We start from the raw sequence: 16418 nt of genomic DNA, 5'->3' as shown, positions 1-16418 counted from the left end.
GAGCCAAGCACCAGCCCTGGGCTGCCAGCCTGGACCCAGTTGCTGTATCCCTGTTGGTGCTGGGATGGGCTCAGCATCTCTTCTTGGGCAAAGACTCCGTGCAAGGTCAGTGCTGGGGAGCCCCTCAAGTAGTTGGTGTTCCAGAAGAGGAGAGGTCACAAGAGTCCTCTGGAGCATCGTGCTGGAGCTGGGCTAGGGATGGAGCTGGATGGAGCAAGGAGAGGGTATGGGTGCATGATTCACGGTGATGACTCTGTTGGCAAATGGGATCCATCGTTGTTCATTTCTTAAAAATGTGAGTCAGAGGCAGCAGACGGGAAAGGCCATTAGGGCTGCACCGAGAGGCCACAAATGCCAGCAGGGCCATGCTGGAGCTACGGGAGGGATAACTGGAATGAGTGTCCCTGCACTGGCACTCAGGTCACCTGCTCTGGATGGCTGGAAGTCAGGCTTTTACCCAACAGTGGGAAACGACCACCTTCCCTGGGGAACAGCCAGGAGCGCCAGGAAAGTTGAGCAACTGGGAAAAACAGACTCACGAGCTTAAAAAATCCTGTTTTGCTCTAATTGTAAGCACTCTTTTGTTCACTAAAGGGAACCGGCTCTGTGCTGAGCTCCTGGTGCCCGGAAGGGCCAGTGGGATGTCAGGATGGGACCCTCTGGAGCAGGGCAGGGGGTGAAGGTGATGCCCAAACCATATGTAGAACCAGGGGGCGGTGGGTGGGCACTGGGCTGAGAGTCTGGTCAGCACCACAAAGGCAGTGAACCCCCAGGCCTGCGGCACACGGGCGATGTGCTGGGCACGTCCCCTGTGCCGCTGCGGGCCCCGGCCCCACCGGAGCCCCTGTGTCTCTGCTCCCAGCCCCACAAATCCCCGTGCCACGGCTCCCTGTCCCTGTACCGCCATCACCGGCTCCTGTGGTGCGTCACAGCCCCCGGTCCCTGTGTCACAGCCCCCCGACACTTTCACCGCAGCCCCCGGTCCCTGTGTCACAGAGCCTGATTCCTGTGCCGCTGTAGCCCCCCGTCCCACCGCAGCCCTCGGTTCCCGTGCCACAGCCCCTCGACCCTTGTAGCGCAGCCCCTGCCCCCGGTCCCAGCACTGCAGCCCCCGGTCCCTGTATCCCGGCTCCCGGTCCCTGTGCCGCCGTGGCTCCCGGTTCTGCCGCACTCTCGGTATCAGTGTCCATATCCGGCCGCGGCGGCAGCGTCTGAACTGCAGCGAGTAATTTATCCTCATATCACTCCCTGGTGGTCTAGTGGTTAGGATTCGGCGCTCTCACCGCCGCGGCCCGGGTTCGATTCCCGGTCAGGGAAGTTCTTTTTTTGCCGCATTCATCCCCCTTTTCCACCTTTCCCCCGCTCGTCATTCCCATCGGGATCCCCCCCCGCGCGCGATCCTCAGCCCCCCTTTTCCCCCCCCTGCTTTCACCCCCTCCCACCCTCCCCAAACCCGCGGGGCCGCGGCCTCGTGCCCGCGCCCGGCGGGGGCGCTGCGTGCCGGGGGCGCGCATGCGCAGTGCGCCGGCGCCGCCCCCTGCCGTGGCCGGGTCCCGGTCGGTGTCTGGCGGCGGCGGCGGCGGCACCGGCGCTGAGGGCGGAGCGCGCGCGGCCGCCGCGACCGGGCCCCGCGCGAGGCCCTCGAGGAGCCGCCCCCGCCCCCCGCGGGGCCGCCCCCGCCCTCCCGCCCCCGGGGCTGCGCGGCCCCCGCCCGCCCGCGGGCCGCAGGTGAGCGCGGCGGGGCCGGGCCGCGGGCGGAGGCCAAGATGGAGCTGGTGGTGGCGGAGGAAGGAGGGGGGGGAAGGACTGGGGAGGGTGGGATGTGCCCGCCGCTGTCTCCCTGCTCGCCGGTATCTCCCTGCCCGGGGGGCATCGCCCGCCGAGCATCCCCGACCCGGGAACCCCCCACCCCGTTCCCCGGTGGCGGTGCAGGGCCTGCCACCTTCCCCCCCCCGGCCTCGGAGCAGGGGGGGAAAAACCCCAAACAAAAGGCCTTGGGAAGGTGAATTCCTAATGAAAGTCATCTGTGTGTGTGGGAGCTGTGATTCACCCTGGCTCGCTCCAACAGCCGCGGTGATTTTCCCTTTCCCGTTCCTTACATTGTTCTGCCTAATTTTTGGCGAAATAATTTGTGGCCGCTCGGGTGATGAGGTGCTTAATGAATGACGTACCAGTGGCGGGGCAGCAAATCCAGCCTTTATGACGAGAAACTTGCGAAGGCAGCATAATTCAGTTTATTCGTGCGGTGTCTCCTGGCTCTCACATTAAGAATTCCGGTCAGGTAATTCCGGAGATGGGGAATGCAACTGGACAGAACGGAGACAGCAGAATTCCCTGATAGCGCCTCGCTCCTGCTTTTGTGCTGTATCAATACCTGGCTGTTACACCACGGGTGACATCAAAGCCTTGAGTTTATTGCTGGAGTGGAGGCGCCGATGGAGCCGGCGCTCCCTGGGGAGCGAGGTGAAGGCCACCCCGTCTGACACAGGAGGGAAAGCCAAATGTTTTTATCTTTTCTAGGTTTCGTTTTTACGGAGTTATTAATTTTCACGCATGGTGAGGTGTTGCTGTTGAGCTGTCTGTGCTGCGATAAAGCTTAAAAAAAAAAAAAAAAGGCTATATATTTGGTACATCGTCTCAGAGCAGTGTGAAATAATCTAATTCTCCCTGCTGGTGTTTGCCTCATGCCAGTTTATCGTCAGGAAAGGGAAATGATGTGTGTGTGTGTTTGGAGACTGTCTTAGTTTGCTGCTATTGAAGCAAAAACTTGCAGGCCGCATTCACCCAGTGGCTGAGCCGTGGTGGTTCACCCATTTCTCTGGGTAAATTAAGCTCTCCAAAGTATGCAGAGCCGCAAGGATTTCCTTTGGAAATGCGTCAGGATTGGACCTATTTAAGTTCTCGAATTGTAGCAGCCACCTTGAAGTGGAATTTATTCTTTTGACTGCGATTTCTGTAGAGGTGCTTTTGGGTTCTCGGGCATCTGTTGGTTTCAGGCTGCTCAGGATCAGTGTTTGCGTTTTTGTTTGCTTTTGATAGAAAATTATAGAATCATCTGACTAAGGGATCCTGGGAAATAGATGCCAAATTCATTTGCTTTAATGAATTAGCTCTAATAAATCAAGTGTGCTGTGCTCTGGGAGGGAGGAAAGATGGGAAGCAGAAGCTGGAGTGGAAGAGAAATTGACTTTAATATATAGAGTGTAGGATGAAAAAAGGTTTATTTTTATTGGGCAGCTTCCTGTGGTTTTCTTGCCATGCTGAAAGGGCTTTGGAGAAATTTGTCGTGATGCTGGCAGTGCAGAACCTGCTTTGTGGAGAACCCTGGGTTGGGAGATGGGATTTTCAGCCAAACAGCTTTCTATAAGCGTAAATAAATACTTCTTTCCCTCCTTTATTTCAGCTCAGGCATTGTCTGTAGCATTTAAATGAGAGTTGCTGCAACATGGTCGTTTTCCTCCTAAATTTTGGATGTGTTGTATTGATAAATTGCAGGCTGGAGGTTCAAAGCACTGGTGGAAGATTCCCCCACTTCGCAGGGTGTCCCTGTGCTATATTTAACCATCTTTTATCAGTGAGTGTCTGAAAAAGTAACGTTTTGGAGTGTATTTCGTCTCCCAGTGTAGACTGTAATCCATGTTGATTATTCCCAGGAAGTATAACCACTCTTTCAGTCTTTCCTGAGCGTCCAGTGATCCGCCTCCTGCTCCGTTGTAGCGTGTCCCGGTTTTCAGTGGATCGCAGGCGGTCGATGTGGTTTGTGGCTGGGGTGGCACCGTCACTGACCTGGCTGCACTGGGAAGTTTCCCAAGATGGTTGGAGCCTGCCAGAGGCTTGCTCTGCAGAGGAGGATCAAAGCAGGGGCTGGAATACAGCACGGGCAACCTTTTTGCATCATTCTCACCAGGCCGGGGGAAGGCATCCATGGAATCAGCAGGGGCGTTTGGATTGTCGTACTTTGGAAAATGTGGAGCGGTCCCAAAGCATGACTTAAGGACCTTCATGGTGGAGTGAGTCCAGAGGAGGCCACGGAGATGCTCTGAGGGCTGGAGCCCCTCTGCTCTGGAGACAGGCTGGGAGAGCTGGGAATGTTCAGCTTGGAGAAGAGGAGGCTCTGAGGAGACCTTAGAGCCCCTTCCAGTGCCTAAAGGGCCTCCAGGAGAGCCGGAGAGGGACTTTGGACAAGGGCCTGGAGTGACAGAACGAGGGGAAATGACTTCACGCTGATAGAGGCCAGGGTTAGATTGGATATTGGGAAGAAATCCTTCCCTGTGAGGGTGGGGAGGCCCTGGCAGAGGTTACCCAGAGAACCTGTGGCCGCCTTATCCCTGGAAGTGTTCAAGGCCAGGTTGGATGTGTCTTGAAGCAACCTGGTCTAGTGGAAGGTGTCCCTGCCCAGGGACATGAGATGAGCTTTAAGGTCCCTTCCAACCCAAACCTGACAGCATTGTCAGGTTCATGGAACCTGTCAGGTTCAGGAATGTCGATGCTGAGAGCCTTGGCCTCGCTCAGGCTGTGCATTAGGTTGGTGGTTGTCAGCAATGATGCCATTAGGTATTGCCTTTCTTCTCTTGGTGAGCTTCAAGAAGAATTTTTGTCTGTGTTTGAGGAGTGTGATAGCGAATATTAATGGAAGCCTAACCAGATTACTTAAGAAATCATGTTTTAGGTTAAATACAAAGTTGCTGATCTGACTCTTTTTATTTTTTTTTTTTTTTGAATTTATGAACTCAGTTGTGAGAATATCCTTTCTGGAAAAGTAGGCACAACTGAGGGCTGGAAGGGGCTTCAGCAAATCCTGTCTGTCCATTAAATGACTTGACTTACAATAACTGCTGTAACTGGCCTCTGGTATTTGCTGTATTTGTCTCTTTTGATCAGTTTGCCAGTTTTTCATCTTTTTTAAGTCTTGTCAATGTTGATAACCAAATCAAAATATTTTTTTGTTATGTTTGGGATAGGGTTGGCAGAAATTTTCTGCAGAGCTCATACCTGGACTGAGCAGTCCAGTACCCTCCCCAGAGTGTGCAAACTGGCATCTGGTGCTGTCTTCACTGCTCTCCTGTCAAACCACAAACAGGGGGATTAATTTAAGATAATTTTAATAAAGTAACTGATTTCCTTCACTGTTTGCTCTCGAGCTGTGCAAGTGCTCTTTGTTTGACTTTGCCTCTGCCTGGGAAGATGTGGCTCTTCTGTCGCTCTCCACTGACCTGAGGAAAAGACATTTCCCAGGAGCAGGAGTGTGGTTTGGCAGTCGCTGGGTTTCTGTGAGGTGACCCCCACCTTGGCAGCAGATGGCACAGAGTCCTGCAGTGAGCCCATCCCCTGCCTCAGGTGTGGCCACCTGGGCCATGGCACAGATGGGTCGTGGCAGAATCCAGAGGGAGGGATGAGGAACATCAGTAACCCCCAGGACCCAAGTGAAGCTTTGTGCTGTTTCTTTTAGCCTGAAGAGGTTGTTCTCCAGGTGCTCCAGTAACTGAAGTAATTTGAAGTGAGCAATATTGGTTTAGAAGTGTCCATGTAAATATTTTTTTGCATATTTAGCTCTCTAGCTACTTGCCCTGGCTATCAAAGCTCTTCCACACATCCAGGATGATTTAATGACTGATGGACATTTGCAAAAGCAAAGATTGGAGAATAAAAAGGAAATTGAGGAGTGACCTGGGTGTACCTGGTGTGCTGTCAGCAGGTGGCCAATGCTTATAATCCTTTAAAAACTGTTAATTCCTACCACTGTTTTAATGTGTTATTCATTCTTGTAGTTTTGTTACTATATCAACTACTCCATGTTGATGCTGGTTAATTAGCCAGTGGCTGCCTTTAGTCTTGAAAGAAAGAAGTTTGAATGGTACTATATCTTAGGATTTTCTTTAGAAGCTCAGTGAAAATATTTTCTTAATCAATAAAAACAAAGCACAGTTATTGGAAAGTGCATGTTTTACCTTCAAAGGCACTTTGCTTCCTAGTTGAGGCCATGTAAACTGATAGGAAGAACTGTGTTCAAAATGAAAGTGCCTCAAAAGATTGCGTGAATGTTTTTGTGAAGTGATAGTAACCATCAAAAAGGGTTACCATTTTTTGTGCATAGAGTAGTTAATAATAATTATTGGCATTGATTTTAGGGTTTTAATGCATTGGTGATGCATCATTTTTTATTGGGAGAACATGAATAAAACTATTTTAGCATATGTTCAAATTTCTTATATCTTGGCAATTCTTCCTAACTGCACTTACCATATATCTGCATTGCACTGAAATGTGCCTTTCAAAGTCCTTTTCTGCCTCTTTCAGTATTGCTGAAGTGCTTTCAGTGCCAGTGTGTTGTAGGGCCAAATTCAGTAAAATTTGAGTACATTTTTCTTCTGGGTGCAAGTTTCTCATCTTCTTGTGCAAGTGTTGGAAGGAGGAAGTTGAAGGTTTGTGGTGCACAGAGGTGCAAACAGAATGGTCCTCTAGGCCAAAATTAACTTAAATTACCAGCTGCCATCTCCTCTTTCATAATGTGCTCAAGGGTTTTGTAATGAGAATAGAGTTTCTCAATGAAAGATTGAGACTTTTTTTTTAATTATTTTTAATATGCTTCAGTACTGTGATCTAAACTTTGTTGGGTGAATGGTTGTGCAAAGAAAAAACCCAGTGGCATTTGGTTACTTCTTACTAAAGCACCACTAATGAACCTTTTTTTTTTTTTTGAGTTTTGTGACATAAGTCTGTGTTCATTAACTGGTATTTTCGTGGCTTATGACCAATGAGTGGTGCAAGTGAATAGTTCTGTGGATCTGTTTGCAGAGACAGGCAGTATCTAAGATCAGTGATAGGAGAGCACAAACCAGAGATCCACCAGCACCCCATGCTTCCCCCTCCTGCCTTCTGGGCTTCCTCTTCCCTCTGAGAATATATTTTTATATATCTGCCAGGAACTGGTTTTAACTGCTTTTATGCAGTTAAAGTGCTCTACACAGTTAAATGCTCTAGGAGCACTTACACCATCCTGCTTCTGCTTTGGTCCCAGGGATCTTCACAGTCCTTCCTTGGCACAACTGAAGTTGTGTTTGGTGTCAGGGATTCTGGAACCTTTGCAACTTCTAAGGAACAAGCTGCAGAAAAAAGTGAATATACAGAACCTCTAGATTGCTAATGTTTTACAGTGGGAGTGGGAGAAGCCCAAAGTTTGCTGATGTCATTGCAGTGACCTATTACAGTTCCAAAAAGCAGAAACTCACAGAGGTTTTCTCTTTGCATTTCCCCTTTTATGTCTTCAGTTTTTTTTCTGTACTTCAGATGAAAACATTCTTTTTCTCTTCCATCCGTCATTACATGTTTTATATCTTAGCAGGATTTTCTGTTGCTCTGATGGTAATATTGTAGCAGTTTAATTTATGTTGGCCTTTGCCTGGGTCCATTGTTGGAGAATTTACCTTAAGAATCTGCTTCTCATGGCATAAGATTTAAGGACATTTACTGGAAAAACATAATTAGGTTTCAAGCTGCTCATAGAGAGGAGGGACTTGGAAGCCAAACTCCAGATGTTGTTGTGGGCAGCTACAAGTGACAATATCTGCAATAATCTCGAATATGCCAAATGCAGGTAATTTGTTCTACCAAGGCTGAGCCGTATCAGGTGGGATATTTATAATTTCAGGTTGCTTCCAGCATTTCCTGAGGGATTGTTGTTAAAAATACGTTAAGGAATATCTTAATTTTTCTTTGCTTCTCTGTAGTTCTGAGGTCAGCATGGAAGCTGGTGCTCCTGCTTCTGGTATTTTGACATACAAGAAGGGGGATGAGTGGACAAAATGGGATGTGCAAGATCCTGTTCAGAGTCTTAGGGAGACATGTGATGTTGTGATAAAAGTGGGTAGAAGGGGAATAAAATTAATGAGTGTTCATGTGCTTTCACAGAGGGCATATGGGATCCCTGTGAAGTCATCTGGTATCTGCACAGGGAATTGAAGCACTGCTGGTTGTTTTTTTTTTTTTTTAAGATCTGCTCTAGTTCAGGTCCACCAGGGACTGATGACAGCTTTGATCTGAAAAACTGGACCCATCCAATACACCTCACATGACTCAATGTACATGGTGTTTTGGACAGGGGACCTTGGTGGGTACTGTGAGCTCTGGAAGAGGTTTAGAGTGACTGTTGAGATCCTGTTGGTTCTTCCCAGCACCCCCCAAAATCTCCTCATCTGCTGCTCCTTGAGGAGGAGGGAAAGGACCACAAAACTGTCCCTCCACTGAAATCTGAGGTGACCTGTTTCTTGGAAGCTATAGCCAGAGACATTCCTCTTCTAAACTGAGTTTAAAAACTGGATTCAGTTACTGCTTAGAGCAGTGAATGGATTAATTCCAGGTTCATTCTCAGTTGCTGTTCTTTGAGAATTTTAGGAATATTTTCCATCTGATAACTAATGAACTCTGTCACGCAGGGTCCCTGCTTTCCACACATGTACAATTCTTATGTGTGTCTTGGAGCTGTCCTGGTCTGAGTAGTGAAAGAAAAATAGGGTCTGAAACTTGTCTTTTCTTCAGAAAACTTGTTTTATCATTTTTTGGGGTTTGGTTTGACAAGTCACTGGTCAGTCAGTCCTTCTTCTGAAGGCCCTAAAGGTAATGCTGGGAAATAATATTCTGACTTGGAGCAGACCTTTTCGTCAGAGAGGGAAATAAATACCTATTCAACGGAAATATTTTTGTCTGGACAGTAATTAGTGAAAATATTTACCTTCCTTAAGAGGTGTCTCACTCTTTCTTTTCCTAAAAAGTTCCTGATTTCCACACTCGCTGGTTTCATTCTTGTTGCCCTTTTAAATTTTGCTTTGGCACAGCATTTGCTATTCACAATTACCTTAGGAAAACCAGGCAATCAGAGTTAATCAGAAGGTATTTGGAAGGTGCACAGTATAATTTCCCAGGCCTACCTCCCTGTTTCACTGAGTGGTTTGGATAACGGGGACAGCAGCCAACATGACTTTACTCTTGGGCCTGGACTGGAATGTATTTTGGATGAAACATCCTGGATGATGAAAACCCAGCATTTTCTTTAGTTGTTTTGTAATGCACAACTCCTTACCCCGGTTTCTTAAAACCACATTTCTTCCCATGACTTATTCTGTTTGACATCTCCCTTATAAAGCCCAGGGACTCCCTCCTGCGTGTTAAAAATTATCTGTTATGACTTTCACTCTTCCTTGCTATTTTGAGGCTGTTTAAATGTGTGGATGTATAAAATACTATTTTAAAAAAACCCTGAATGAGGAAAGGTGTTATTTTACAACTAATTTTGTTCCTGTTAAGGGTTTCCAGGAGGACATCCTCGTGCTTTAGGGAACATGTTTAGGAATGACACTGGTTTAACACTGGACTGATGGCATCACATCAGGGGTACAGGCAGAGGGAGGAGGCAGTCACACTCTGGTGTTAGTGAAGATCACAGGGAGGAATAAAAGTGTCACAGTCACAAAAACTATGGGGTTTGTGACATTATTCTCACTTATTTAGCTGGGAAAAGGCCTAAATGTGATAATTCTATACTTTGTGCTGGAACTGAAAGGCCTTGGGAATGGCAGTGATTAAATTATGCCCCAGTGTAATAGTGGCCTTTTTGTTCTAAGCTGTCTGAAATGTGATTCCTGTCTGAAAACTAAGGGTATAAAAACTATATGTCTTCTATTTCTCACCCAGTTATGTTAGAAAACTCAGTTACAATTAAAGTCTGGAACATGGTTTTTCCTGAAGTGTCAGGTTTGCAAATTAAGTCTATGGTCTGAAATTCAAGCCGTGTCTTTTCTTGTTAAATCACTAGTGAGTTGGTGGGGAAATCAGTAGGACAAATACATTCTTAGTTTCCTTATTATTTCTAAATTATAAACTGCCTTTTTTTTTTTTTTCTTTTTTAAGCAGCCATGAAATACTGTTGCCAGACTGAATGGAGGAACTGAGGACACAATTCATCAGGCAGTCTGCAGATTAAATGTATGCAGAGTGAGAGCACAGGGTAAATAAACGTCGTTATGGTTTGTGGAGGAGTAGTATGAAATAAATCTTTTTGTTGGTGGAACCACGCTGTATACTTAGAAAATACCAAAGAGTTTGTCTCCTGTAAGAAGATGCCAGTTTAAATTAAAACCACTTTTAATCCAGCCCTGGGATTTGTTTGGGTATTTGTAACCAGAAGAGCTGACTCCAACATATGGGATGTGTACTGGGTAATGCATTCTGGGGACATTATAAGAATACTGTGACATTAGCAGTGCATTCATAGTGGCTTTCCTCAAAACTTTGGGATCACTAGGGAATAAATGTGTTCTCTATCCCAAGGTGCCCCCTGGACATGGGCTCTGGTTTAATTCACCTGTGAAGGAACAGAAATATTTGCAGTGAAGGCATCACTGCCAGCATTACCCAGCCTTCAAAAGGAACTCGGTTGTATTTTCCTGCCAAAACAAGTAAAAGCTGAGCTGGTCAGTTGAGATTTTATGGTGGAATTCTGAAGTCTTAACTCCTTTCATGCTTCTGAATGCCCAGGGGCCAGGGCTTTGAATGGGGCAGGTTTGAAACTCATCTCCTTGTGGCTTTTAAACCATTTCCTGTAACACCTGACACCATCCAGGGAGAAGGAACCTGTGGTATGAAAAGTGTCTTCCATGTCCAAAATACATATATATTTGTTTGCATCAGTTAGTTTAGGAAATTAAACTAAATGATAGCTTGCCATTTCACTTGCAGTTTTTAGGCCTGTTCTGCTGCTCCATGTGCAGGGATATTTGTGATTTACAGGATTGTGGGGTACGTGGTGAGGTCTGGTGGTTGCTGGGGGAGTGTTGTCCTTGATTCAGGCCGTGGAAAAAGCAATTCCTGCTTTCTGTGTCAGCTGAGTTCTGGGCAGGTGTTCACCTGGAGCCTGGAGATGGTCTCAGGGGAGACTTGGTGTGTTTGGGTTTGTGCTCCCCCCTCACAGTGGTTTTGTCTGTGCCCCCTTTGTAATCAGGGCACCACTTACTCCTGGTGGCCTTTTGTTGGGTTTGTTTTTATTTGAGGTCTTTGGCTGTTTTTCTCAAGCCTAAAATATCTTTTCCAGCACTGATTACGTGTCCTGGTGTATTTTTCTCAGCTGCAGGAGTGGTGTCCTGCTGTGTTTGTGGCGTTTGACCAACAGGGAATGGTGACAATCAGTGCTTTGCCACCAAGGACCTGCAGGAGGGACTGTGCCAGTGGGAACCTCTTGGATAGAGCAGGTTGTGATTAAAACTCCTAGTTATTGGTGCAGGGATGTCCTTACTAGGCATGACCACTGGCACAGTGATTGGTCACCAGTACAGCTCTCCTGCAGCACTTTATGATGTAATAAAGGACGTATGTTAGAAGCCCATGTTTTCTGTTGTTTGTTGGTTTTTTTGTTTTGTTTTGTTTTGTTTGTTTTGTTTTGTTTTGTTTTGACAGAAGGAAACGAAAATGTTCTTTTTTTTCTGTCAGTTTCTGTGAGGAAGTGAAATAATGAAATAGTGAAGTCTCCTCCCCACCCTCCACAAAAACTGGGGAAATACAGCTAAGCCATAGGAGAAGAGAGGATCTTTAGTTACGCTTAATTTTTTAACTTCGCAAAAGAAATTATCTCTGGAACTAAAGCCTTTGGAATTTAACTGAGAAGATACAAGTGTTGATTGAATAATTATCCATCATCTTAGGCTGGGAGGACCTGATTGGATACATGAGGTAAAAGTAAATCAGGGGAAAAGTCTACTTTCTGCCTGTATTAATAAATAAATAAGCTTAATTTTTAGAGTAAAATGTGTATTTTAGATTACTAAAACTTAATTACCCTGTGAAATGGAAAGGCTCTGACATTACAGAGGCGATGACATGGGGTTCCTGGTAGTGTTTTAACTTCTCTGTTCCTGAGCTGGGTGGGTGGTTATTTCTGGAAAATACAAATTCATTATAAATTCTGCTTATTTTGTCTTTTTATTCATAACTTTTTAAGCAAAAGATTTGTGTGCTTGGTGGGGCAAGAGACAACCATTAAACAACTGAATGACAGAGATTAGTAACTTGAAAACAGGTAAAGTTTCTCAAAAGGGAAACACCAGAGTGGATCATTTTAGATCAGGGTGGAGGTCTGTGCATTGACTTCTGCTGTTGGTACAACCTGCTCTTCCTTTTTGCTTTTTTACCCGTTAAAATAAACTCTTCATTTCAAAGTCTTTGCCAAAACCTGTTCATGATTGAAACTGCCAAGAGTGTTTATTTGACAACACAGCAATTTCAACACCAAATTAGGTATAAAATAATTTTAGTCTATGTTTTGCAGTTTGTAAATCCATAGCATTACATTATTTAAATTTTGAGGAGGGGAAAACCCTCATTTACCTTTTCATTTGCCTCACAACTGATAGGAAAAGAAAAACAGGACCGAATTTCTTCCCCCTCCATCTCCTGCTGCTGTTGATGAGCACAGAGGGAACCACCTTCCCCTGCCCTTCTGAGTTAATTTCAGATAAATCTTCTTCTTGCCCTTTGCCAACCAACTTGTAATTTGAAAGATGTGTTCCTGCCTGTTCCTTTTGCCTCTCAGACTGCTTATCTGGCTTTTTTTAGTTGTACTCTGTAACCTCACCTTTATTCCTTCTTTTCTGCCAGGCAAGAGCTGCCTGTGCTGTAAAAAGGGGCAGCTTGGACCAGCGTTGTCTCTCAAACTCTCTGTTTGTGACAGGCTGCCAAGAGGTTCTCATTTTGACAGTTGATCCAGTTTTCTCAACCTTTTGTCACAAGAGACAATAGACATTTTTTTCTTTTATTTCTGTCTAAAAGCCTTTAGTTGTCTTACCTACAGGTGTGACATAATAGCATAAATCCTGTTTTTATGTGAGCAAACCCAAATGCTTGTTCCAAGACCTTTTCTATATTTTAAAGGTTAGACTGTATCCGTATAACCATTATCAATATGATTTTTAAAAAATTGATACAGTTTATAAAACACACCTGGCACAAATGGAGCTTTATATCTGCACTGGTGCTTTTGAAGAAGTTTAAAATATTTCTTCTCCAGAAGAATTGGCATCAGCATTACTTTACCCACAGCAGGGAATGTTGTGGGTTTGCTGATTTATTCTAGTGAACTTGCTGTGAGTAGTTACACTGATTCAAACACAATTTATAGAGAGGGAAAATTAAGAGTAATAATGAGCCAAGGAAACAGAACTGCTGATTTTTTTCTAAATTTTTAAATAACTGAGTAAGCAGACACAGGTTTTTTATAGCCATGTGCAGTTTGTGACAGTGCAGTTGCACTTACTGTAATACCATAAACAATAATTTAAATTGCTGAAGGATTAAATAGGAGCAATGAAATCCTAAGTAGGGAATCCACTAAACCCCCCAGGTTTTTAGAGTAATTATTTTAGTTGACGAGAGAGGATAGAAAATGCAAATCTAATACTTCACATTTTTCACCCCTAATATGGAAAACTTCCTTTAGCAGGTTTGAATCTTACTCTTGTATAGGGTACAAGGTCACAAGTCTTTGTAACAGGCTGGTCAATCAGACTTAAATGGCCACATTTTAATCTGCTAAGCTCATTAGAGAAACAACACTGTGTCACTGTAGTTAAGTTTGTCACAAATTTCAGTGTAACCTCTCTCACACTTATCAGTGGTGGAGGTTACATCAATTTAGGCTTGAATTTATCAGAAAAATGATATTGTTCCAGATTTCATTTATTTTAAAGCTCTGTGTTTCTATTTTTTAAAAACCCCCTCATGCTTATGAGAATTTAATAAAGTTTTTACTTTCACTGTTGGAAACCTGTCCTCTCTTCCCAAGGCAGATGGATTTGGACATAGTGAAGTTCTTTTTTATTTCTGAGAGAAAGATCTATGCACTTAATTTAATTCCCTGGATACTCAGTTAGCTTTCCATCAGGGCTTATATGTTAAAACAATGTTTTTATGGATATGAAATTTCTCACGTGACCTTTAGCAAAAAGGCCACAAACTGAATAGCAAAATGTAGCTGAAAGGCTTTTGTGCTGTGATATAAAAATATAAGCAACACCAAAACACACTCTTGGATGCTTTAACAAAATAGTAAATGTTAGTGATTCAATTAATAAGTTAAAAATCACTATTTCAAGACAGCTACAGGGAGAAGAAAGGTGCTTTGAAGCAGTAGTGATTTTCTGCAAGCACTTTTGTTAGCCAGGTTGCTTTGCCTTCAGCTTTGTCCTGTTGTTTTTCCAATGCTGGTTCATTTTGCAAGTGATGTGAGCAGGTAAGGATGTGAAAATAAACACTTGGGAGTTCCTGTTTTGTATATTGATTTATTTTATTTGCCTTAATTGCAGCAGCATTTGTTTAAATATTTGCTAACTGTGATACAGCTCCTGTACATGGCAGAGATGGATTATGAGGGAAAGTATCCTGAAGGTGCTTCTCTCTGTCTGTTAACAACATATGGAGCAGGATGAGGACAGTTCTGTCACTGGAATTATTCAATAAAAATGGTTTTCCAGCATCTGTCAGGTTTGGGGAGACAAGAAACACACTTTTGGTCAAATAGGTCTGCGAACATGTCTGATTTCTGGAAGGAAAAGGGAGAATCTGTCTCTTGGTTATGGGAGGGAAAGGTGCTGAGCACTATTTATGGTTCCAGTGTGTGGGGAAAATACAGTATTAGATAAATTGGATTCAAATTTGCAGGAGAAATAAGGGTGGAAGAGCTGGTTTTGGTCTGAGCAAAATGGTTGCAAGAACACGCAGCCTTCCTAAGCGAATTTCTTCGTTGGTGTTTCAAAACTTAACCACAGTTTTAATGTGTGGCTGAATTTAATTTGCATTTGTGTAGCTTTGCTTGTGTTTGTTATCTTATCTTCATCATTCTTTAATCTTTTTCTTCTCATTTTCGTGCTTACATCTGCGTTTTCTGCTTAAACAATTGTGTGTTCCCTTTCCCAGACTTTTTTCCTGTACGTGTGTGTTGTTGAACTGGGTGCCATGCACTTGATGTTGATTTCGAATGCTTCCCTTTCTTTTCCCTCATCTGCCCTTTCATTTTCTCTGCTTTTATTTGGCTTGTGAATATCATGTAATAAGGAGGGGGGATATTTACAAGTAATTACAAGCAGGGTATTATGTAGAGCTCTGGGTCAGTGGATCTGGCCTCCTGAATAATGAGATTGGATGGGGAGATCAAAACATTCCTGAGTCACTAAATTGGAATTGCCAGTTGCAACAGAAAGCAAGGGAGTGAACCCTGGGGATGAAGTGCTGGGCTGGCTCAGAGCTGGCAGGGAGGATGCGCTGGGGAAGGCAGGATGCGGAGTAGCTGGCACGGGTTTCTCATGTACTTTGATTTTATAAGAAGTAGTTTCCTTTGGAGTATATTTTTGTCTTGTTTGATTATTTTCAGCTGTAAATCAGGCTGCCTGCTCTTAGAGAAATGTATTGGCATAGCTGAAAGACTGAAGAAGTATGGCTGCTTGCATCCAGATTAAGATAATACTTTGCTATATATATCTTGAGTTCTGTATGTGGATGGTTATTATATATGTATATGTGCTGTAAAAAATGATCTTTTCTGCTGATGAAGTTTCGATGAGGCCTGGGCCAGAATCTTGTGTTTGAACCTTCTGTTCACAGATCATTGTATGTTTTTTATGCTATTACATGCCAAATTCTGACTTTAGTAGGATAGTTCATTTTGTCAAAGTATATTTGTCTCCTAAGTACATTTGAACTTTGCTTTTTTTCTTCTGTTCCACTCCTATATTTCTATCTGTGTACATCCATAAATTGAACATAATTTAGCTGGTTCTCAGTTTGGCTGTCAAACATCTAAGGTTGCTGTTTGAAACAGAATCAGTGGTACAATTAAAGATGTTCTTCATCTAGGTATGAAGCCATAATTCTGGTTGCCAACCCCATTAACCATCTGCAGCTTTCTGTAGATGCTTAAAAAATATTCCTTTTGTGGCTTGCTTTGCAGTGAAGGAAGCAGTGGGCAGGAAACATGGGAGCTTTTATAGCTTCACAAAACAGGTTGTTTTTCCTTGGAGAGGTAGTCCACCCTCTAGTATTGCACACACTCTGAGTGGGGAATTTTAACTCTCTGCCTTTCGTTTTTCAGGAAAAGTCCTTTGCCAGTACCTATAAAGGAACTAAACAGATCCATTAACAGTAAGCTGATTACTGAGTTGTTGGTTGGTTCATTCATACCCACTTAGTGATGTGCTGCTGGATCAAGCAGCTTCTTACAGATGGCACCAAACAACTGCTGTGGGCAGCAATGCCAGCAGCTCACTGGGTGTATTCCCAACATCTCTGTTCACCACACTAAAACCTTCCAGTGTGTGAAAGGCCTAATTATTAATTCAATGGGGAGTTTATTTCTTGAGTGCATTCAGAACTTGTTGTTTGGA

At 44.3% G+C, this 16418-nt stretch overlaps 1 protein-coding gene and 1 non-coding gene across 9 annotated transcripts in view; both read left to right on the top strand.

The window, feature by feature from the left end:
- The first annotated feature begins 1245 nt into the window (after positions 1-1245).
- On the top strand, positions 1246-1317 carry TRNAE-CUC (transfer RNA glutamic acid (anticodon CUC)). The gene has a single exon. It is a non-coding gene; the product is annotated as a tRNA-Glu (tRNA).
- Positions 1318-1626: 309 nt separating this feature from the next.
- The window catches only part of DNAJC5 (DnaJ heat shock protein family (Hsp40) member C5), a 31994-nt gene continuing 17202 nt past the window's right edge, over positions 1627-16418 (top strand). The window contains exons 1-2 of one of the 8 annotated variants that reach the window (XM_051802660.1): positions 1913-2281; positions 9907-10000. The gene's annotated coding sequence lies outside the window, so the exon portion shown is untranslated. Of the gene's footprint in view, positions 1729-1912; positions 2282-9903; positions 10001-11491; positions 11719-14154; positions 14273-16156; positions 16177-16418 lie in introns of those variants that run through there. The other 7 variants (XM_051802661.1, XM_051802658.1, XM_051802665.1 and 4 more) reach the window with 7 other exon arrangements.

The sequence above is a fragment of the Manacus candei genome, unplaced genomic scaffold, assembly GCF_025592945.1.
Source record: "Manacus candei isolate 608988 ecotype Guabito, Panama unplaced genomic scaffold, ASM2559294v1 h1tg000057l, whole genome shotgun sequence".
NCBI classification, from domain to species: Eukaryota; Metazoa; Chordata; class Aves; order Passeriformes; family Pipridae; genus Manacus; species Manacus candei.
Note: the sequence above shows the minus strand (reverse complement) of the source record. Positions and strands in the feature narration are given on the sequence as shown.